Here is a 25,148-nt window from a genome sequence, read left to right as displayed (position 1 = left end):
AGACTCTAAAAGCTTAAAAGCAAAGGGATGAAAAAAGATATACAATGCTAGCACCAATCAAAGAAAAGTTGGAGGATCTATATTATTTTCAAAGTAGACTTTATATCAATAAAAAATTATTATCACAGAGGATTAAGTGATCTAATCGTAATATTGCATAAAAATCCTAAATGTGTATGCACCTAAAATAGAATGTCGAAATGTGAGGCAAAACTAATAGAACTAAACAGAGAAGTAGATAAATCCACTATTACAACTGGAGGCTTCAACAGTCCATGTTAATAATTGATAGATCAAATAGAAATCAATAAACACATAGTTGACCTGAACCAGACTATCAATCAACTTGATCAAAATGACATTCAAAGAAAGCTTCATCCAACTTCAAAAGAATACATCTTCTTCTCATAGAATATTTATTAAGATAAACCACATTCTGGGTCATAAAACACACCTTAACAATTTAATAAAATACAAATCATGTAAAGTTGGTTCTCAGACCATAGCGAAATTAAATTAGAAATCAGTAACAGAAACATAACAGTACTGGGTGTTGTATGGAAGTGTTGAATCACTGTATTGTACACCTGAAACTAATATTACACTGTATGTTAACTACCTGGAATTTCAACAAAAAATTATTTAAAAAAGAAAAATACCTAGAAAATTACCACATATTTGGAAATTAAACAACAGATTTCTAAATAATACAAAGGCCAAAATTAAAATCTCAAAAGAAATTTTAAAGTATTATGAACGAAATGTGTGGGATGCAGTGAAAGCAGTAGTAGAGGGACATTTATAGGATGTAATCTATATATTAGGAAAGAAGAAAGATTTAAATTCAGTAACCTAGCTTTCACTTTACGCAATTAGAGAAAGAAGAGTAAGGTAAGGCTTGAGCCAGCCCAGGGAGAGAGATCATAAACATTAGGTCAGAAATCCAGAAACTGGAAAACAATGGAGAATATCAACAAAACCAAAATTTGTTTCCTTCCATATGAATGCATATCTAGGCAGGATAACGAAAACAAAAAGAGAGAGAGAGAAGATACAAATTATGAATTTCAGAAACATAAGAGACATTACTTATTTCACACATAGTAAAATGATAATCAGGGATTCTACAAACAACTCAATATCTATAAATTTGGTAAGTTAGATGAAAAGGGACAATAATTTAAAAATCAAAACTACCAAACTCTCAGAAGTAAAAGATGATCTGAACAGTATGACATCCATTAAGTAAATTGAATCAATTATTAATAATATCCCCAAAATGAAAGCACCAGTCCATTATGATTTCACTAGTGAATTACCCAATCATTTAAGGAAGAAATAATTCCAATTCTTCACACCATTTTTCAGTATATACAAGTAGAGGGAATATATTCCATATATTAATAGCAAAATGATATGAAACCTTTATCAGCAAATTGCACACTAATATTTTTCATAAACATAGGTGCAAACATCCTCAACAAAATACTTACAAATTGAATTTACAAAGTGTAAAAATAATTATTCACCTTGGCCAAGTGAGATTTATTCCAGTATTGTAGAATTCTGGAATTCTATTCCAGATATGAAAGGCTGGTTTAGTATTTGAACAGCAATCATTGTGATGCACAATACTGACGAACTAAAGAAGACTAACAGACTGAAACATACGGTCATACCAATTGATGCAGGATAAGCATTTGACAAAATCCAATAACAATTCATGAAAAAAATCTCAGGAAACTAAAAATTGAGGACTTTCCTCCATTTTATGAAGAACATCTACAAAAAAACCTATAGCCAATATTTTACTTAATGGAACAAAACACATCACATTCTTCCTAAAATTGAAAAGATGATAAGAAGATCTTCCCTCACCACTCCTATGTAGTAACATAGTGGAAGTCCTAATTAGTGTAATAAGACAAGAAAAGGAAGTAAAATATAAAGAGTAGAAAGAAATAAAACCATCTTTATTTGCAGATGAATCAATTGTATAAAAAACAACAGAATAGGGGTGCCTGGGTGGCTCAGTTGGTTGAGCATCCGACTTTGGCTCAGGTCATGATCTTGTGGTTTGTGAGTTCAAGCCCCACATTAGGCTCTGTGCTGACAGCTCAGAGCTTGGAGCCTGCTTCAGATTCTGTGTCTCCCTCTCTCTTTGCCCCTCTCTGCTTGTTCATTCTCTTTCTCTCTCTCAAAAATAAATAAACATTAGAAAAAATAACAGAATTGACCCCCCCGCCAAAAGCCTCCGAAAACACATAAATAAGTTATACAACATTACAGGTTGATATTATATGGATGTTAATTGTTTTCCTATATAGGAACAATAAGGGAATGGAATTCATAATTAAAAATACAATTTAGGGGCGCCTGGGAGGCTCAGTCAGTTAAGTGTTCAACTTCAGCTCAGGTTATGATCTCACAGCTTGTGAGTTTGAGCCCCACATCCGGCTCTGTGCTGACAGCTTGGAGCCTGGAGCCTGCTTTGGATTCTGTGTCTCCCTCTCTCTCTGCCCCTCCCCCACTCACACTCTGTTTCTCTCTCAAGAAATAAACATTAAAATTTTTTTTTTTAAATACCATTTAGCGTTGCATCAAAAAGTGATACTTAAGCATAAATCTAACAAAGTATATAAAAAACCTGTCTATGGAAAATTGCTAAATAACAATGCTCTTTTAAAATATTTAAATAAATGTGTAGAGATTCCTCAATCACTCATTGACAGACGTAATAGTGTTAAGATGCCAGTTCTACCCAGCTTGATCTAAGGATTAAGTATGACCTTAATCAAAATCCCAGGAAACTACTATTAGATATCAACAATCTGATTTGAAATTTATACAGAAAGCCAACAGTCTTGACAAGAGTCAACACAGTATTGAAAATGAAGAACAAAGTTACAGGACTTACACTACTTGAATTCAACCTTTCTACAAGATTTTATTAACCAAAAAAATGTAATATTGGCAATAACATAGGGTAATGGAACAAAATATAGTTCCTAGAAATACAGCCTAAAAAATTTAGTTAACTAATCTTTGACAAAGAATCAGAGGCAAATCAATAAAGAAAAATCTTTTCAACCCATGGCTCTGTATCAATATGCATATTGATCTGACATCCATAAGCAAAAATATTAACCTAGGGCTTGCACACTACACATAAAATGACTCAGAATGGATCATAGACCAAAATGAAAAACAAAAACTATTAAACTTCTAGAAACTAACTTAGAAGAAAATCTACATCATCTTGGGTTGGCTGATGAGTCATAGAATATGATGCCAAAAGCGATATCCATGGAAGAAAAAAATTAGTCTTTATTAAAATAAAAAAAATGTTCTTTATGAAAGACATGGTTAATACAATAAAAAGATAAATCAAAGATGGGGAGAAAATATTATCAAAATACATATCTGATAAAGTACTTGTGTCCAAAATATACTGCAAAAATATTAAATATTAAGAAAGCAAAAATTCAATTAAAATAGGCAAATGTCTCAACAGATGACACACTAAAAAAAGACATGCAGAGGGAAAATAAGCATATGCAAAGATGCTTAACATAATTTGATCTTAGGGAATCACAAATTAATACAATAATTTTTCCAACACACACCTTACAATGACTAAAATTTAAATAAACAGACTCTAAATATGCACTAATGATGTGGAGCAACACGGACTCTTATCAGTTGCTGGTGGGAAAAAAGAATTGATGCAGCCACTTTGGATGGCAGTTTCTTATAAAAGTTAACATCTACTTATCAAACATTACAGCAATTGCACCGCTGGGAATTTACACTCTAACCTGAAACCTTATGAGCATGCGTGCACGCACACACACACACACACACACACACACACACACAACCTGCACATGGATGTGTATAGCAGCCTAATTCATGGATAAATCTCAATTTCTTATCTATAAATGAAAGGAGCTAGTCTCTTAAAGCAATATAATGTATGAGTCCAATTATATTTCATTCTGGGAAAGGCAGAACTACAGGTTCAATGAACAGATCAGTGATTGCCAGGGGGCTGGGGAGAGCAAAAGTGAAATAGAAAAACTATTTTAGTTTTTATAAAATGATACCATGTTAAGCACTGGTCAAAAGCCATGGAAATTTGCAACACAAAACGTAATATTTATTGTACGTAATTTTTTAAAAGAAAGCATTTAGGAGATCAGGGATTCCCTGGGTAGAATACAGAATGTGATAAAGAATATACATGGGTCACCTGGGTAACCCATCAGTTAAGCATCCAACTTCAGTTCAGGTCATGATCTCACAGTTGGTGAGTTTGAGCCCCTGGAGCCTGCTTTGGATTCTGTGTCTCCCTCTCTCTCTGCCCCTCCACTGCTCGCACTCTGTCTCTCTGTCTCTCAAAAATAAATAAACATTAAGAAAAGAATATAAATGCATTACAAATGTATAAAACAACCTCACTAAAAGTAGTAGGGAGTAGGGGCTAACCGACGTTACTTTGAAAATAAATAGATTCTGTAAGACTAAAGCCCCCAGAAGCTGCACATAAGTACTGTACTCTAGCTGATAAAGTACTTTTCACAGTGGTGTAACAGGCGGTGTACATGAAAGTTGCTAAGAGAGTGTTTTTTTAAAGTTCTCACCATACACAGAAAATAGATGTAGCTATGTGAAGTAATGAATCTGTTTACTTATCTTATTTCCATAATCTTTTTGATATATATATATATATATATATATATATACACACACACACACATACACACACACACCACTATATCTTAGTCTAAACATTTTTATTTCTTAGATAATATTTAGAAATATTAACTTTCATTACAGCCTATGTAACTTTTGTATTGTAATGAATGTATGGAATGTGACACATAATTATAATTGTCTGATATATATATATATATATATATATATATATATATATCACTGTTATATAACTTGAAGTCACAAAATGTTACATCTCAATTATATCTCAATACAGCTGGAAAAAATAAAATAACTTAGAATACAATTCTGAGACCAATTTACAAGTCTACTGTAACTGAACCCATATTTCCATTAAGTAAATGGAAGGCAGGGTGTTAAATCTACATTCCTCATGGTTGGTTGGAGTGGGCAGTTACAGGTAAACAAGAGGAAGAAAATAGAATGATTTCTGTGGTAATGGATTAGAATTGGATATATCAGTATTTTGTCAGGTTTCATTTCCTATACAGATGGTTACACATAGAAAAATTTATAACTATATGCTACACACGTATGTCCTTGCTCCCTCAGCTAAAAGAACCTGAGTGCAAAACCATCTCAGAGCAACAGATATACTTAAGTATCCAAATCTTGGGTTCTAATATGATTTCCCAATAAAATAAACCAAGGATCATTGGAGAGATGACTGATTCAAGGACTGGAGCAGGAAATACACAAAATGAGCACAGAGCATCTTGTATTGTGAGACGATATGAAGTTCTGGGGGAAAGAAAAGTATGAAAAGAAGAAGAAAACTCCTAATGATGGGGGATGTAAAAGGGACACAGATATAAGCTAAGAGAGCTCCCACTGAAAAATTTGCAGTAATTCAACAGCAAAATAAAGACTGCTGTATGGAATCATAAAGCATGAAATAAAAATCTGAGTCCATACTAATATAAATAAAGTGAACAAATAAATACATTATTAAACCCCTAATGCAAAATAATCCCAAACAATGTATGTAGATACTTCATCCTTAACAAGAGGGCTCATAACTTATATTTCTTAAGTGTGGGGTATGCACAATGATTTCCTTTCAAAAGTAAAAAAAGGGTAAAGAATAGTAACTTTATGGTGGAGAAAAGTGACAAACATCTCCTCAAGCCAGGTGACTGTTAACATCAACAGTGATAAGTCATATTGATAGTATGTACTCTTGACTAATGTAATGAGAATGGCGTTTTATTTTTATGATCCTCCTCCAAAAACACATTACCTCAGTGGGAAAACATCAAACAATTTCCAATGAGTGACAACCTATAAAATCTTTGACCAGAATTCAAGGTCATCAAAATAAGAAAAGTCTTAAAAACTGTAAAAACCAACAAGAATCTAAGGAAACAGCACTATGAAATGTAATGTGGAATCAGGGATGGGATTCTGGAACAGAAAAAGGATATTCATTTCTTTCAAAAGCTAAGAAAATTGGAATAAATATGGGCAGAAGTAATAACAACATGAATAGGTGTTCATTAATTGTGACCAGTGTACTGTGCAAATGTAAGATGTCAATAAAAGGGTGCTCAGCATGGGACACAGAGTAATGTGATTTAGATATAATTCATATTCCATGCAATTCACCAACTGAAAGCATACCATTGGTTGTATAATACAATTGGCTATTAGTATTTCATGGATAGGTGCAACCATAACCCAGTCGATTTGACAACATTCTCATCACCTCAGAAAGAAAACCTGTGTCCTTAAGCTATCATCCACTATTTTCCCATCCCATCTCCCCATCCATAAGCAACTAAGTTAAGTTTCTGTCTCTATAGATTTCTTGTTCTGGATATTTTGTTTGAGTGAAATGATATAATATGTGGTATTTTGTGACTGGTTTCTTTCCCTTAAAACGATGTTTTCAAAGTTCATCCATGTTGTATCATGTATCAGCACTCCATTCCTTTTTGTAGTTGAAGATATTCTACTGTATGGATAAACAACATTTTAATCCATTCATCATCAGTTGATGGACATTCGGGTTGTTTCCACATTTGGGCTATTGTGACTGATGTTGTTCTAAGTATTTTCACGCTGGGTTTTGCATGGACATAATTGTCAACAATTTTTCTAGTTTGCTTTCTTCTCAATCTTCCTATTGTGCATGCTTTGAAACTAAATTGTCACATAGTCAAAATATGCTCTTAGGGCATAAATGAGGTATATTTTGATAAACCACTATATCTTAGTCTTAAACATTTTTATGCCTTGGATAATATTTAGAAATATTAACTTTCATTACAGCATATGTAACTTTTGTATTATAATGAATGTATGGAATATGACACATAATTATAATTGTCTGACTTCTCTGTTAGCAAGAGCTGAGAAGCCCCAGAGATGAATGATTGACTAGATATCTGCATCCAAATGAGATTCATAAATTTTAAAGCAGAGCTTTTAGAAGTATCTGTCATATCTACTTCCGTCTACTGTTATCCTAATTATAAGTATTTGAAATAAAGATATTGTGTGATATGATTCATACCCCATCAGAAATGTTAGTTTCCTTCTTCATGAGTCTGTGACATATGTGCTATATAGTTTAGAACAATTCTGATGAAAATGTTAAAAATGTATAAGTTGCTCTCCCCTTCCCCCCTTTTTAAATAAAAAAAAGTATTACTGAAATGTAATAATGCCTAGTAGCCAAAAGAATTTCAATATAAATCTGTAACAGTCCTCAGAGTCTTATAAGCAACATTCATTATAACTTTAATAAATACTCCAATTAACCATGACACCAAACTCCAGCTAAAATTGTATCTAAGCCTTTTTAACATGCGGAGGGTTTAACATACTGCGGACTACAGATTCTTGGAAATAAACTGAAAGTCGCAATTTCTTAAGTTCCCTTACCTTTCTTACTCTCCATCATTTTCATAGATGCCCAGAATTTCCCAGAAATTAGTGTTTTATTGTTAACTTCACATAATCCCTCAATCAGTAGCTGAATGACTGTATAGTTACAAACATAACAAATTACAAAATCAGCCTTTCTTTTCCATTTTAAGCACAAAAGGCAGCTTTTGGATAAACACCTTGTCAATATCCAATAGAAATTTGAATTAAAGATAGCCATAATGTAATTTAGACCAAAAAAAGTTTGATTTCAAATTAGTTAAAAGGTCTTAAGTCATAGCCATAATCATTATGTAGTTCATTGCTTAACAGGCAACATAACTTAGGATACAAACGTTCTTCATCACTTTTTTTTTACTAAATATAATTCTTACTAAATTTGTTTCAAAAGAAAAACAAAACCATTATGCTAAGATGTCTTGCCCTCCTCAGTGTTGGGCTCTTCCTTCTCTCTTATTATACTAGCCATGAATTAGCATCTAGTAATTTTAATTCACTAATTCACCCATTTATTTATTCATAGAACATATGAAACATCTGTTATATAGCTGCTGAGGTTTATTAGTTAAACCATTTTTTTAAATTATGGAGAATGAAGGCTCATAATACAGACTGATGTCCTGGATGCTCCCTAGGAGTTTATCCTGTTAACCCTTTATTTTACTACTTTAATTATAAAATAAGAGGAGGAAATTACAATATAAAGTATTTTTAGGAATAATATGAGATAGAAATAGCTGGATAAAATATGCAAGAGAAAAAATAAACACATGATGTTTTCACAAATAAAAATGATAATGTTCACTGCTATCAGGCTCCCACATGAATGACAGATTGCTTGGGATAAACTTTAGCTCAGACCGAATGCTGGTTCTCCTCCTACTACTTCTATATTTTGTCTTCTTTCCTCTTGTCATTATTTCACTTCCTCAAACATGCCATTGATTTTTTTAACAGAATGTTTGACTAATCAAACGTCTATTTAATAAGTATCTATTTGTGATAGTCACCATAGAATTAGAAAAAAAAGGAAAAATTTCTCACAAACAATTGGAAGTCTGGGATATATATGCGATGATGGTATGACTAACACAGTATATAAATTGTAGTGTAGTGGGATGTAGGATGACCACCAAAAATATAGGTCCACACCCTAATTCACAGAACCTGTGAATATTATCTTATATGGTAAAGAGTGGTTATTGCCTTATCTGGTGAAATATGGGTTTCCTCAGGGATACTGAATGAAAGGGATTATGCAGGTAGGCCCTAAATCCAATGACAGATGTTCTTATGAGCATGATGTAGAGGGAGATTAGATATATAAGAGTGGGAGGTAAGGGTAACCAAAGAGGCAGAGATTAGAGTTATGCAGCTACAGGTCAAGTTATACCTGGAACCATCAGAAGCTGAGAGGCAAGAAATGGATCTCCCACACAGCACCCCCAGAGAAAACAAACATGGCCCAGCCAGATTTGGGCCTACAGAACTGTGAGGGAATAACTTCCCATTGATCTAAATCACCAAGGTATGGTAATCTGTTTACAGCAGCCTCAGGTGTGTGTGTGTGTGTGTGTGTGTGTGTGTGTGTGTGTGTGTGTGTGAGAGAGAGAGAGAGAGAGAGAGAGAGAGAGAGAGAGAAATATCACACATATGTGTGTATTAGAATTACATGTATGACATATAACGTATGTTCGTGTGTGCGTGTGTATAAAATAAAAAAACAATTCAGAGGCATGTACAAGAAAAGACTGGCTCTAAGTCATTTAGATTTGAACACAAGTGTCACCTCTCCTATCTGCTTCCATTATCTATGTTGTATATCTCCCTGTTTAAGGGTCCTCATATCAGTTATGATCTTTGAAAATCATTTTTCTATTTATTTTTCTTTGCCTTTTGTTTATCTTTGTATTTTCTATGTGTCACCAAGACAATGCAAGCCCTATTAAGGCAAGGAGAACAAAGAACTTTTCTTTCACATAACAAGGGCTGAATAAATGTTGAATAAATGAAATAAATGAAGAAGGTTGATGGGAAAGAGGAGAGATTTTGGACTATTTTTTTATGAAGACATAAATATGAAGACACTATTCTTAATTTATCCATAGGATTAGCAGTATAATCTATTTTAGTATAAAATACTAAAATGATACTAAAAAGTGCTTCTTTCTCCAAGTTTTCCTATTCCTTGTAAGAATCTATCGTTTAATCACCTATGCTGGAAATTTCTATTATCCTTGACTTCTTTTCCTCTATTAAATTATCATCAATCATCAAATCAATTGCCAAGTTTTAAAAATCATCAAAACACCAATGCATACAGTATGATTCTTATTTGGAGAAGAGCAAATAATCCTCCATATATGGACAGACATGCTTGCATATTTTTACTCAAGTAGAGATAGCACAATGTAAAGATATACATCAAGGGGTTAAAAATTAATTACCTCAAGGACATGAGAGAGCTTTGTGTGTATATGTGTGTGAGTTTTGAAAAAAAGGGCAAGAGAGGTGATTAGCTTTGCATTTGTAGATTTTATATCATGTTTCAATTGTTAAAATATGAACACATTAGTCCCATGATTTAAAAATCAACTAAAGACAATTTTAAAACCAAAACTCTTTGTTATTTTTTAAATTCCATTTTCACTCAGGTTATCACCATCTTAATTTAGCCTAAAGTTACCTCATCCTTGAACTAATATATACTTGTTCTCTCCTCCTTCGGAATTTTCCCATTGCAGTCTATCCTACACGCTTCTTAGATTTATCTTCATGTAACTCAACTTAAAAACCTATAATCTCTCTCTCTTGAGACTATAAAATTATTATCAAAGACCTATAGAACATCCATAATGTTCAAAATGAGGCTCTTTTTAACTTCAGTATTCTATTACTTTCCTATCCTTTATAGAAAAATTGAACTGAGCACAAAATAAAGCCGGTCATCTTATTTTACCAAAGTTATACCTCCTGTGTTATCTCTACTAATAAAGACTTCATAGAGTTAGCCATTCATAAGTATCTAAGCAGACAAAAGACATCTAATATTGAAACAGAATTACATATTTATCTTAAAACACTCATGCTAATATTGAAACAGAATTACATATTTATCTTAAAACACTCATGCTAATTTTATATTAAAGAGAATTGCAAACTTGCCTTTTTAAAAACAATAGTGAATTTTGCTACTTTACAAACTGTTTCCCCCATATGAGCTCATTCAATCCTGACTGTAGCTGTGATAAACAGGTATTATTAAGTTATTAGAGCCCACAAACAAATTGATTTGACCAAAACCATGCACTTGGTAAGTTTACAAAACTACACTTGAATGTCAGTTTTCTGACTACAAAACTTGTACTCTTTTTCCGTTAAATGACAATGCATCTCATCCTGCCCAGTTCATTCAACTTGACTGCAAATTCTCTGATAAAACAAAACTCTTGGCTTTATCTTTTTATCTTCAAAGGTAAATGAGAAAACACTTTGAAACAGAATTTCAAAAAATATTTCTTGAATTAAATTATCTGTCTTTCCGACAAAAAGACAATATTCTTCATGATATAATTTAGACATTACCAGAAAATATGGTCACAACACTTAGATGAATTTTTAATCAGTTGGGTAAATATACACAGCGTTATAACTCTGTTCTAAAAAGTCTCTGATAGCCTAGAAGAATGGGCTAAAATTAATAGAATAATGTCAAGCTTTTATACTTAGTTCCAAAACAGCAATCACTGAAATAGAGATAAAATGATGTGTGACAAATTTTTAAGATTATTTCATTTTAACACACACACACGGTAGTCAGTAACCATGTTCTATAAAGTTGCTGGAAGTACTAAATTAGTGACTATTAAACCATTGCTCCTAGATAAAATAGGTTCCTGTGAGTTTCTAGTTACATTTCCACCAATTGATCAATATACAACTTGTTTTATGTGTGTTTCTGTTAAAAGACAGCTTATATTATTATGGACTCTTGTTATATATGATGATATATTGCCAACCCTGTAACATTAAAATCACAGCCAACAGCACTACCACACATGCCTGAATAAAGCTCATCTGACAAATATTTTCTCCATAAGACACAAAGCAACCTTCTTTTGATTAAGAACACCAGATAGCACTTCAGTACTGTGCTTGGGGGCTCATTTTAAAAAGTTAAATCACCAAAAAAAACAGAAACAAAAACAAAAAACACACACATGTAGAAATGTGGCATTATTCAGACCATGAAAAAGATAATGGTTTACAGTAGGAGAGCTGAAATAAGAAGGCCAAGTCTTACCTTGTTCAACGTCAGCTGGGAATTTTCAATTGGGTGATGCAAATTTTCACTGGCGTGCACCTGTGCATGAATGACATCCAGTGAAAGCACCATGAGTACTGAGGTGACAGATACATGTTAGCCATCAGGCGAACGTGCAAATTCAGAATCTGCCAATAATGAGAATTGGCTTTATATGTACATGTAATTTTAGACAGTCTACTTTTCTTTAAGAAAATCATGTTTTCTTGTTAATGTAAGATCCAAGAAAGCACACAGGTTCACAATTGTCTTTTTGTTTCTGTTGTTAGTAGAGTATCTAAAAGGTAGTGATTACTGTCTTACAAATGCATCAGATGTTGAGGGCCTTCCAATGTTTCTTTAGTCTGATGAAAATTATGGCACTTCATCCTCAGAAAATATGGTCATGAAAATAATATTTTGCACATAATTTCAGATAGTGCATGGAGAAATAAGGCACACATAACCACACTACTGTAAGTTTCCTTCAATTAGAAAACTGCATTCAGTTCTAGTAAGCACATTTCTAAAATAATATAAAATGAAAATGAATATACAATAAAATGAAAACTAAAAGCTATGGAACATAACTCAAAAAAGGTAGGGAGAGTTAAGCTGGGGACTTTTTATAATATAGCATTTTTACTAAAGGCTAGTATATGAGGCACTTTCTTCATTTCCATGTAAGAATTCACAGGACAGAACAAGAATTAATGGTGGGGGGGGGGGGGAGTTACAAAAGACTATAAAAAATCATCTTTTGCCAACAGAATTATCCAAACATGATTGAGCCATCTCAGAATGTGGATTATCGAACATGCCTGTCCCTGAAGTCTTTAACAAAAAAACGAGTATTTGCTGGAGATATTGAAGGTGTTCAAACATTACGTGGTGTTTAGACAAGATGTTTAAGGATCAGATTCTAAAAATTAATGAATATTAAACTTTATTTTTAATTCAAATACTAATAAGCAAAAAGACATATTTACAAGTAAAGTAATATCTTTCCCTTAGGGAAATGAAAATTTAAGATAATGAGTTAATGTTTTAAACTTGATTTTTGAAACAGTTGTATCACATAACTGTGTTTTGTGTGAGGAGAAATTTGGGAATGCAGCACTCCTAGGCCCTGTGCAAGCAAAAACTGTCTTTAGCTATAGTTTCATCCAAATAAACTCCTATTTATTAAAAAAAAATATATATATATATATAAAATACGTGTAAATATATATGTATATACATATATATGTATATATAAAGAAACTTACGATTAAAAATTTACTAATACCAAGATAACAGCTTAACTTAAAGATACTCTCCATTGTATAAATGGGTGAGAATACCACCTTTAGTTACATAAGGTTCTTAACAAATCTTTTTGTTTCTGAATTTCTCAACATCATTTTTGTGTATAAAAATTATTTTGTAGGGGCACCTAGGTGGCTCAGTCAGTTAAGCGTTGGACTCTTGATTTTGGCTCAGGGCATGATGTCTTGGTTCATGAGACCTAGCCCCATATTGAAGCCATATCAAGCCCCACATTAGACTCTGTGCTGACATTGCTGAGTCTGCATGGGATTCACTCTAGCCCTTGCTCTCTGACCTTCCCCCCCTCCCTCACTGCCTGCTCATTCATGCACATGCGCTCTCTCTCAATAAATGAATACACTTAAAAATTATTTTGTAGCTCATTTTCCAAAGTGAATTTCACTTTCATTTTTAAATTTCTTTTTCAACTTTTTCCATAACTCACAATAGAACAATCATAAAATACTAGTTTCAAGATGCAATAGACATTCAATAAGTGAAGGATATCTGATTTTTACTGAACACTGATAAAGTAGTCCAACCATTTGTGTTAATTTCCTTATTGATTGCCACCTGGGGAATTGAGACTAAGAAAAATGCCCTAAAAACTGTAACTTGGATTGTCAGTGGGAACATAAATATGTCCCCTGAAAACTTCATCCAAAAATTTTTTCTTAGCAAACAAACTCAGTTCTGCTTAAAGATATCCAGGGAAATGAAATATCAGTTGAGCTAGAATTTTAAAAATAGAATGTGAAGGGGCGCCTGGGTGGCTCAGTCGGTTAAGCGTCCGACTTCAGCCAGGTCACTATCTCGCGGTCCGTGAGTTCGAGCCCCGCGTCCAGCTCTGTGCTGACAGCTCAGAGCCTGGAGCCTGTTTCAGATTCTGTGTCTCCCTCTCTCTCTGCCCCTCTCCCGTTCATGCTCTGTCTCTGTCTCAAAAATAAATAAACGTTAAAAAAATAAAAAATAAATAAAAATAGAATGCGAAATTAAAAAATAGAATCTAAAATCATAATAATGTAAACACATTTCAAAGTTATTTCCAAGTAATTCTAGGTCATTGCAATCTAAGAGGATAGCAAATCAAGATATTGTCATTCTAATAAGTAAGTGAGCACTATTTTATTATGTATGTCCTTTGGGTAAAATTATCCAGAGAAAATATAATTAAAGGAATCCTTAGAGTTATTCATTTTTCTTCCAATAGGTTTACTGAGGATCGACTTCCAAGATTACTTATGTGGTTGTTGCAAGATGCAATTCCTTTTGGGTTTTTGGCCTGAAGGCCTAACTTCTTAGCTGGTTGTTGACCAGAGGCTGCTCTCAGTTCTTTACTGTATTGGCCTCCTGAGATATCGTGATTTATAAGAAATGTATCAGATGACCAAAATATCTTTCATCTATATTTTTACTTCATCTAAGGTCCCTGGCTCACAGTTCCCAAAAACCTTGGAATTTTCTGAGAGATAAAAGCAATGGAAGCACCTTCTGTTATAATATTTGGTCTCTTATTCTCCATTCCTAAAAAGATTCAGAACATGAAAGTGAAATAGATGTCTTTTTATTCATAACAAGCGCCTTTCAACCATAACTGAGTTTATATTAATGAGATGGCTTTTGGAAATCTCTTAAAGAAGGTGGGGGGGGCGGGAGTGAGGGGGCTGGTTACCACTGGGGACCAATCATGAATGAGGGTTGGAACCCTCTACCCCTGATTTCCAGGGAGGGGGAGAGGTTTGCAGGTTGAATCAATCACCAATGGTCAATGTTTTCAGCAATGATTTAATGCCTTTGTAATGAAGCCTCCATAAAAACACAAAACAAGGGAGTTCAGAGGGCTTACAGATTGGTGAAACCGAACACTTCTACATGCCACCACACAGGGCCCCAACCTCTACAAGGACAGAAGCCCCTTTTTTGGGGACCTCACCCTATGTATCCCTCCATCTGGCTGTTGGTTGTGTTCACTAATATCCTTTGTAATAAACCAGTAATCTAGTGCATAAACTGGTTTCCTGCATCTTGTGAACCACCCTTGAAAATTAATTGAACCGAAGGAGAGGTTTGTGGGAATCTGTGATAGCCAGTAGGCTGAACCTGAACTTCAACTGGTATCTGAAGTCGGGGGGACAGACAGTGTTATGGGACTGAGTTCTGAACCTGTGGAATCTGATGCTATCTCCAGGCAGATAATGTTAAAATTGAGTTGAACTGTAGGACACCCAGCTAGTGTCTGAGAAATTCTTAGTGGTGTAGGAAAGCCCCCCACCCCCTGCACCCACACACTGGAGCTGGCGATTAGAACCCTTACCTTCCTGCGGGAACGCCGACCACGCTGACTTCAACTTTAGCTCTCCATCTTGTGCTGCCTTTTGGTGCACAGGTGGCGTCACTTTAGATAACCAGCGATCCCTCTGGTGCACAGGTGGCCCCACTTAGATTAACTACCCTGTGGCCTCACCACCACGCCCCTGGTTCTGTAAAGGTGGGGATTAAGTTGCAGAAAATGGGCAAAGAGAATAGCTGCATAATTCTCTGGATCAACTGCTCACTTGCCCATGTCGGTATAAGTTATCTTAAATAAAATTCTGTGCAAACCATGTGGAGTGGCTTGCTTTGTTCTTCAGTATTAAAATGTCAGATTGGAGGATACTCTAGTGAACCTCCTCTGCCTTCTAACACTTCCCAACATAGCAACTTGCTCCATCAAAGCAAGAAAAATAAAGACTGCTAGCAAGAAGGAAGTCCGTATTTCTTATAACCTAATCACAGAAGAGATACCCACTTAAAGGGACACCAACTTTAGTTGGGGTATTTTAAGAAGTATTTAGAAGCTACCCAGCAAACTATGGCTCCAATAAGAATTGACTGGTTATTATATCCTGGGCACAGTTTTAGGTATTGGAGATAGAGTGGTAAGCAAGACAGTCAAGTACCTTGCTTCATAGAACTTAGTCTCCAAAAGGAGTAATATGTCATATTTCCGTTTTAAAGACATCCATATAGGCAGGTCAAAAGAATAATTAAAGGAAGGCATTAGAGACAGAATGAATGGACATAGTAATCTAGATGAAAAAAGCCGAGGGTGAGCTAGAGGATTTATTAGAACAATTTATAGCCTTAGACAATTGGCAGCACTACCAAAACAGGAAATGTCTAAAGAGATGGAAGTTATAAGGTAAAAGGAATGAGCCATTTGAACTTGTTCAATTTGAAAAATATGTGGATGTCAACATAGAAAGTGCCATTAGGCAATTAATTTCAGAATTTCTGGAGTTCTAAGGAACATCTGGAGACTTCCAGACATCATATACTATCTGCTTCCTAATATGTCTGAAAAATTTTATGAACATACATTCTAAGCCTATCTGTATTCTATCTTATTTTCCTGCTTTTTAGTTTTGTTTGGTTTCTATGCCTTATCCCTCACCTTAACCCACATTCACCACTGCACCCACAATACTGGATTTACTATATGTCCTCCTAATATACGTTCCACAATTGGTTTGCATAATATTTATCTACATGAATGTAAAAAACACCCTTCCAAACTACCTTCCATAAATGGTTTCTCCACCTATCCATCTATTTTTTAAAATATGATTTTGGCTACTGCTGATAGTGCTGCTATAAACATTGGGGTGCATGTGTTCCTTTCAATTAGTACTTTTGTATCCTTTGGATAAATACTTAGTATTGCAATTGCTGAATCATAGGGTAGTTCTATTTTTAACTTTTTGAGAAAACTCCCTACTGTTTTCCAGAGTGGCTGTAAGAGCCAAAATGACCATCGACTGATGAATGGATAAAGAAGATATGGTATACATATATATATATATATATATATATATATGTATGTATGCCATATATACACACATGTGTATACACACACACACACATACACACACACACACAATGGAATACTATTCAGAGATCAAAAAGAATGAAATCTTGCTGTTTGCAACAACATGGATGGAACTAGAGTGTATTATACTAAAAGAAATAGTCAGAGAAAGACAAATATATGATTCCATTCATATGTGAAATTCGAGAAACAACAGATGAACATAGGGGAAGGGAAGGAAAAATAAGATAAAAACAGAGAGGGAGACAAACCATAAGAGACTCTTAAAAATGGAGGACAAACTGAGAGTTGCTGCAGGGGTGGTGGGTGGGGGGATGGGTTAAATGGGCGATGGGCATTAAGGAGGACACCTGTTGGGATGAGCACTGGGTGTTATATGTAAGTGATGAATCACTAAACTCTGCTCCTGAAACCAATACTACACTATATGTTAACTAAATTGAATTAATTTTTTTAATGTTTATTTATTTTTGAGAGAGAGACAGAACATGAAGGGGGGAAGGGTCAGAGAGAGGGAGACACAGAATCTGAAGCAGGCTTCAGGCTCCAAGCTGTCATCACAGAGCCCGACACGGGGCTCGAACTCACAGACTGAGATCATGACCTGAGCCGAAGTTGAACGCTTAACCGACTGAGCCACCCAAGCGCCCCTTAACTAAGTTGAATTTAAATTTAAAAATATGATTTTAGTTTCAGAGTATATATATTGAAATATAAATTAATAGTATCCTATTTGTCTCATTCTATTTTTTTTTTCATTTAATAATGCAATACCCCCATGTATGTACATCTAGTTCATTGCTTCTGACTGCTGCATACATTCTCATCAATTATATACACATCTTTTATATTTCTTATAATGAATGAACTAATACCTCTATCTATCAATATAATATTTTGGTGAATGCCTTAAATGTGACTCCTTATGAATGTGTCCCACAGGTTTACTGGGTTGAATACTTTGGAATGAAATTGCTAGTATATAGTATATACAAATACTTCATTTTGATAGTATTCCAAAGAGCTCTCTTACAATTGCTTATGCTCTCATCAGCACGAGAAATTATTTGGCTTTTTAATGGTTGCTATCTGATGGATATACAGTGTTATCTCATTGTATTTAAGCTTGCATTTCTCAAATAAATGGCACTGTGTCTCTGTTTATAACATTATTACTTACTTAAAATGTTTTTCTCCTGCTTTTATGGCAGCCACAGCTGACTAATATATGTCATATGTGTATCTTCAATTTTAGTAAGTAATATCTGTTTTCTAAAGCAGTGTCATCTATTTACATTCCCACAATGCCGTATTAGCCATCCAGTTTTCCACATCTTACTAAGATTCTCCCCTAGCCTATGCCCAATCTTTGAGTTAGAGCTGTCTCTGGTTAGACACAACACACACACACACACACACACACACACAGACTCTGGGTATCACACATTCACATCTCCACACACCAAGGGGATACAACCATTTATCCATTTATAGGATACCTGTAAATTTCTCATAGTTTGTGTGTATTTGGTTGTGTGCACATGGGCACACGTATGTGCATGCAGACATGTATGTGCATGTGTGAGAGAGAAACAAAAAGGAAGGGAGCTATCAGTATGTGTTATCTTCAGGATTCTGTGGTTTCGGGGAAGGAAGCCAGAAACCAATGCTAGTTTCCCATGTGTTTGGGAAAAAAAAATTAATTTAGAAATCAGTTCTTTTTTATCATTTAATACTTTAATTCTATAAATATGAAGTACTTTTACTCACTCATCAAGATGATGATTTCTCTAATGAGCTATAATTTAAGATTTTCTTCCTTTAAGGGTACCTGGGTGGCTCAGTCAGTTAAGCGACTGACTCTTGATCTCGGCTCAGGTCATGGTCTCATGGTTCCTGAGTTCGAGTCCTGAATTGGGCTCTGCACTGACAGCATGAAGCCTGCTGGGGATTCTCTCTCTCTCCTTCTCTTTCTCTCTGTCCCTCATCAGCTTTCACTCTCTCTATCAAAAAAACAATAAGTAAACATTAAAAAAAAAAAAAAAAGGTTTTCTTCCTCTAAATACATTCTTTCTAACAAAGTAGAATCACTTTAACCTGGATGCAAGGTACTTTTTTCTTTAATATTTACTGATGCATGTATACAAACACATGTATAATGAATCTGAGCTTGTTTCTATGTTCTTCTTCATATTCTCTAAATATTGACACCCACAAAATATTTTGCTGAAATTAGAAAATATATGCTAGTTTTAAAATATATGTTTGGAAATCTTGGTGTGATAAGGAGAATTGCCTTCTGAAAACATCATTCTAGCATCAATGTTTGTAGATGCAAATATGTCAGAAAGAGGAATTTTTTAGAAGCAATTTGACTCATCATTTTGAACTGACAATTTCTTTTTCTGACGTAGGATGTGTGCTTTGTTCTTATCTGTAGTCTTTCCACGTTCATTTGCGTTAGTGGCCTTGACTCCAACCGTTGTTATTGTTACTTGTGATTCCTAACAGTGTAGTCCCCCCAGGGTCATTCAGTCAACAGATCTATATGCTTCTTTCAGTGGCACAAAGCCATGCTCCAGGGGTGGCCGTTCACAGAGAATGATCCCGCTATCTTTGCTCTTAATAAAGTAGCGAGACTTATAGCTATCATACTCATTTCATTGCTAGTAGTCAATGTTATTATATTCCCTTGAAATTGCCTTGTAATGATTCATCCAAATTCTATGTTAATCTAAGAGAAGCTAATAAGTAATTTTTATCATACATGCTTACTAAAGAGTTGTATGTGTGTGTGTGTGTGTGTGTGTGTGCGCGCGCGCGCGCATATGTGTGATGTAGAAAACATTTTTAGTATATCCTTTAATAAAAAGTTTTCCAAGGGGAGCCTGGGTGGCTCAGTCCCTTAAGTATACAACTTCGGCTCGGGTCATGAACTCGCAGTTCATGAGTTCAAGCCCTGTGTAGGGCTCTGTGCTGACAGCTTGAAGCCTGGAGCCTGCTTTGGATTCTGTGCCTCCCTCTCTCTCTGTTCCTCCCCTGCTCGCACTCTGTCTCTCAAAATTAAATAACGATTAAAAAATTAAAAAAAAAATAAATAAAAAGTTTTCCAAGACTGGCTCCCAGTGAACTATTAGACATAATAGTTCAAAGATAATATTGTTGGTACAAAAATTTTAAACATAATGTATTATAAAATTAACTTGTTTTTAAGAAGTTAATTTGAAATTTTCTCTTTCCACATATGCTAAAGTTGTGTGTGTTTTATGGATATGGCAGAAACAAATCCCTTGGTTTTTTTTCATAAAATTTGAGATAAGAATATGAGTTTTGAATACTTTTTTAACGCTGAAACATATAATGGACTATTGGGAAAATATTGAAGATATTAATCTGTCTTTTGCATATCTGTCGAAATTACTATAATTAGAACTATCAGAAGATGGCAATTTTGAATATGTGAGAATGCACAATAATTCATTATATTGAGAAATTTTAACTCTGGAGTAAAAAAATAGTGAAAATGACAACAGTGCTATCCACCCCCCCCCCGCCCCTTTAATTAATTTCTTTCTCTTTTTTTCTTGTTTGGAAAAAAATAATTTTTGTCAGGTGTACGCATATATCCAAATTCATCAAAATGTATACATTAAATATGTGCTACTATTTGTATATTAAGTATACATCATTAAAATTGGAAGGAAAAATGAAGGTCTACCTTGAGGGAGGTTAAATGGTTCATCATTTAAAAATCTAGATTATGGGGTGCCTGGGTGGCTTAGTTCGTTGAGCATTAGACTCTTGATTTAGGCTCAGGTCAGGATCCCAGGGTCGTGGGATCGAGCCCCTCGTTCGGCTCTGCCCTGAAAAGAAATGCACTGAAAAAAATAGTGTTCCATATGCAGTTTGGAAAGGAAAGCAACTCTATACTAGTACAGAGTTTTGAAATTATCTTTGTTCCTATTGTTTATTCCTATCTGTGATTTATTCCCCAGCACCTTTTTCCAGTAATTTTCCTGTTTCCTCTATTTTCCTCTATGTTTCTTCAGTGCACCTGGAAAGCTTACAGAATCAGGTAATGCTGTATGGAAATAGACAACAGCCTTTTCTTTTAGGAAAAAAGATCACAGAGGATTCTCAATGTGGGCCTTCAACTCTGATAGCAATCCTCATGGGGAAAGGGAGCACATAGAACATAAGGAATATTAGTCTATGTTCGAAAGGAGTTGCGCTATGTAATCAGTCCAGCCAGTGATTGGTGGAGTTTCAAAGTACATTGATGTAATGAGTGAGTACTATACATCCGGGGACTAGGCGCCCGTTACAAGACGACTGAGAGCAGGAGGACAGAGAATTCAGCTTGTGAGGACAAGGTACGATCCACGAAGCCTGCTTCTGCAAATGCAGATACAAATCAGATTACTCACCTAATGGACTGAATACCCGGGAGGAAACAGAATTACAGGCACAAGAAATAAACTGAATTACTAAAGAATAGGAAAAAGATGAGACTCTACACTGGTTCACATTCACTCTGAAAAGTGGAATAAGACAGAAGACCTATATACAAGCTGATCAAGAATAAAAAGAAATGTCCACCAGGTTTTGACAGGTAGCGATTTATTGTCCCCCTGGCAAGGGCCAGGTTTATCGGGCCTATAAGGCATGGGGCTGAGAGCATAACTGCCAGGGTTAGAGAAAGGAATAATGCAATTATTTTATAGTTTCATATACCTTCTTTTCAAGATAAAGAGAAATAATAAAATGTATCCAATAAAGATAAAAATGAAGCAGATAAAACTGAATTTATTTTGCATATGGCTATCAATTAGGTTAAAAAGAAAACAATAAAAACATGTTCTTGACATTGTAATCTAAATTACTCTAAGAAAAAATAAGTATTATAGGCGTCAAAAGGGATATATTTATCTACCATGTAATTAAATATATGTAAACACAGTGACCCAATATTTTTTACCAATTGGCCATTTTACATGTTTGATAAATTTTGGTAAATTAATAAAATAGTGGAATGATTGAAATTACCCCATAACGGGGGGGGGGGGGGGGTGTATCATGAAGATGTGTAGGCAGAAGCTTGAGGATTAACAGTTACATTTCTTATTTCAGAGATAGATGAGTTGATTATGTGGGTCTTTGCCCTTATCAAATTAAAAGTTCCCTGAGGTCAGGTGGAATAACCTCTACATCATCCTTATCAATGAGCATAATATTTTGAGAATATTATTTAGTCACAACTTTAGTCATTCAACTTTGGTTGAATGAATGAATAAATGTTAGGAACCATGGCAGGACCATTTATATTTTCAACACACTAGGACAAAGAAGTGTGGGAAGATTAAAAAAGAGAAAGAGAGAGAGAAGAGATGAAAGAAAATGGAAGTGATTAAAAAATGTAGCTGAATCACAAGCAAGCTAAAGCATGAGAATAAATAATAAGGGTATTATTTAATATCAGAATCTATTTACAGCAATGATGTTTTGTGGTGTGGAAACAAGGTTTTCAAAATGGGTCCTTTCTTTCCAGGTTTTGACAAAGTAAGATCAAGTTGCAGAAAGTTCAAAGTAGCATTTAAAACTTGATTGAATGGCTATTAAGTCATTCTTTCATAGCAAAGATGTAAAAGCATAGGTAGACGATCTTTGAAGACCATTCTTGAGGAAGACCTTTGGTGAGAACTTCAGCAATCCACTGTGGTTTCCAAATTCCACAAGGGAAGGTTGTCCTTCTTTCACTGTACGACAAGGGAGAGGAGACTTGTGAGGTCCACACTATAAGACTTTAGTAGGGGTTTTCATACAATAAACAAGGTATGAGAAAAACAGTGTCTGTGTAAATGCCTGAGAAATCTTAAGGACAAAGTTAACTATAGTTGGAGAAGTACCAGTGCTTAGGCAGTGGGTGAGGGGTGAGAGTAGACTTTCATATGCCTGGGGCTACAAAAGGTGTAGCACGTGACTAGAAACTTGGTAATTCTGGTGAAAATTTTAGTTATGTAGAGAAATGGACATTGCAGCTGGGCTATTGGTGTCTTCAACACCAGTTGAAGCAGTTGGGCTATTAATAGCCGTTGGGCTATTGGTGTCTTCAACAATGCAGAGAAGTGCCCAAAAGCAAAAGAATGAAACATATTCCAAGTTCAAAGAGCAAAGATTATAGATCACCATGCTGATATCAGTCTAGGATCCACTTGCTTCCGAATTTCTTCTTTTGACTCCCACTACTCCAACTTTACAAGCTTTGGAAACTGAAGGTAACTAGTTGGATGAAGAGGAGCAGAAACAGGAAAGAGGGCAGAGGCATAAAGCAGAAGCCACACACACACTATTTTTCCAGGAGAAGGCTGGAGAAGAAGACAGGGTGGCTTTAACTACAAATCAATCTCAAAGCTTTGACTATTATAAAGGAATTTATCTTCTAGTTACTAAATTGCACCTGATGTTATCATCTGTATTAATTTCCTATTGTCACCTATAACACATTACCACAAATTCAGTGCCTTAAACAAGGTAAATGTTTTATTTGGCAATTCTGTGCATCAAAAGTTCAATACAGGTCTCCCTAGATTAAAATCAAGATGTTGGTTGGGGTACCTGGATGTCTCAGTTGGGTAAGTGTCCGACTTCAGCTGAGGTCATGGTCTCATAGCCCTGGGTTTGAGCTCCACATCAAGCTCTGCACTGGCAGTGTGGAACCTGCTGGGATTCTATCTGCCCCTCCTTCACTTGTGTGTGCATGCCTTCTCTCTCTCCCTTTCTCTCTCTCTCTCTCTCTCTCTCTCTCTCTCTCTCTCTCGGAAAAAAAAATGTTGGCAGTGTTGTGTTTCTTTCAGGAGGTGCTAAAATAACCCATTGCCTTTATTTTTTCCAGCTTCTAGAGACCACACACATTCCTTGACTCATTGCTTCCTTCCTTCATTTTCAGAATGAGCAATGCTGAATCTCTCCGATCATTTTCCACAGTCAGGAAAGGTCCCCAATTTTGAGAATCCATGTGATGACAAGTGGGTCTACCTAGATAATCCAGGATAATCTCCCTGTGTAAAATTCCTCAGTTTAATCACATTTGCACAGTCCTGTTTGCCATGAGAGGTAACACAGTAACAGGTTCCCAAATTAGGACCTGGGTATCTCGTGGTGGTCTATTACTCAGCCTACGACATTCATCTAAGAGAGAGGAAAGTGTCTCTGAAGCAAATTTGACACTGAAAAATTTTAACAAGATGGTGTGAGACAAAATAAACTTGCTTTATAAATAAATGCCCTCAATACTGTCTTAGCAATGTATCAGATAATTACAAAGTTTTGTACAAATTAATTTATTTGTATTATCATTCACTATACTTTTTCTTTTTAAAACTTGGTATTCAGAGAAAAACGCACAGTGAGTATTCAGAGGAATTTAGGTTGAGAAGGCAAGAAGCTTCAGGAACTCTGAAATCCTTTAAAAGGGAGGCGCAAACATGGCAATTAACAGAAAATATGGGATTGGTATGTTAAGGAATACAGCCTGCAGAAAACACAAAGAAAAAAAAAAAACATCAAGGGCTGGATGAAGATATTAGAAGTAGGAATGTGGAACAAAGAATCAAAGTTTCTGGGAGGAAGCAACAAACCAGTCATAGCTATAAACTGGGTAAATTAGCTAGGAATAAGTTGGGAACAAAATATCTTCTCCCTGAAAGGCTTCTGAAGATATCTAAATGCCGCTTTCAATGTGTAGCCACCCTCACATCTGCCTTTGTCCGTACAAGCATTGACAAAAACAGTAAATGACGAAGGCTCAGCTCAACCCCCATTTATCTGATAAGAGACTATGTCTTCTCACGGCCTGACGTCCAACCAAGCAGCCAAATAGGTTACTAGGATTAATGTATCTCTTCATACTATCCTAGAGAACTGTAGGTTAAGTACTTTAAACTTATCAAGTAACGCACATTACAAAGGAGAAATTTGAGAGTTTATTATGGTATTGATTTAACCTAGCATTCAGATCTTTGCTTTTAGAATAAAGGGAAGCTC

The sequence above is a fragment of the Neofelis nebulosa genome, chromosome 1, assembly GCF_028018385.1.
Source record: "Neofelis nebulosa isolate mNeoNeb1 chromosome 1, mNeoNeb1.pri, whole genome shotgun sequence".
In the NCBI taxonomy this organism is placed as follows: Eukaryota; Metazoa; Chordata; class Mammalia; order Carnivora; family Felidae; genus Neofelis; species Neofelis nebulosa.
Note: the sequence above shows the minus strand (reverse complement) of the source record.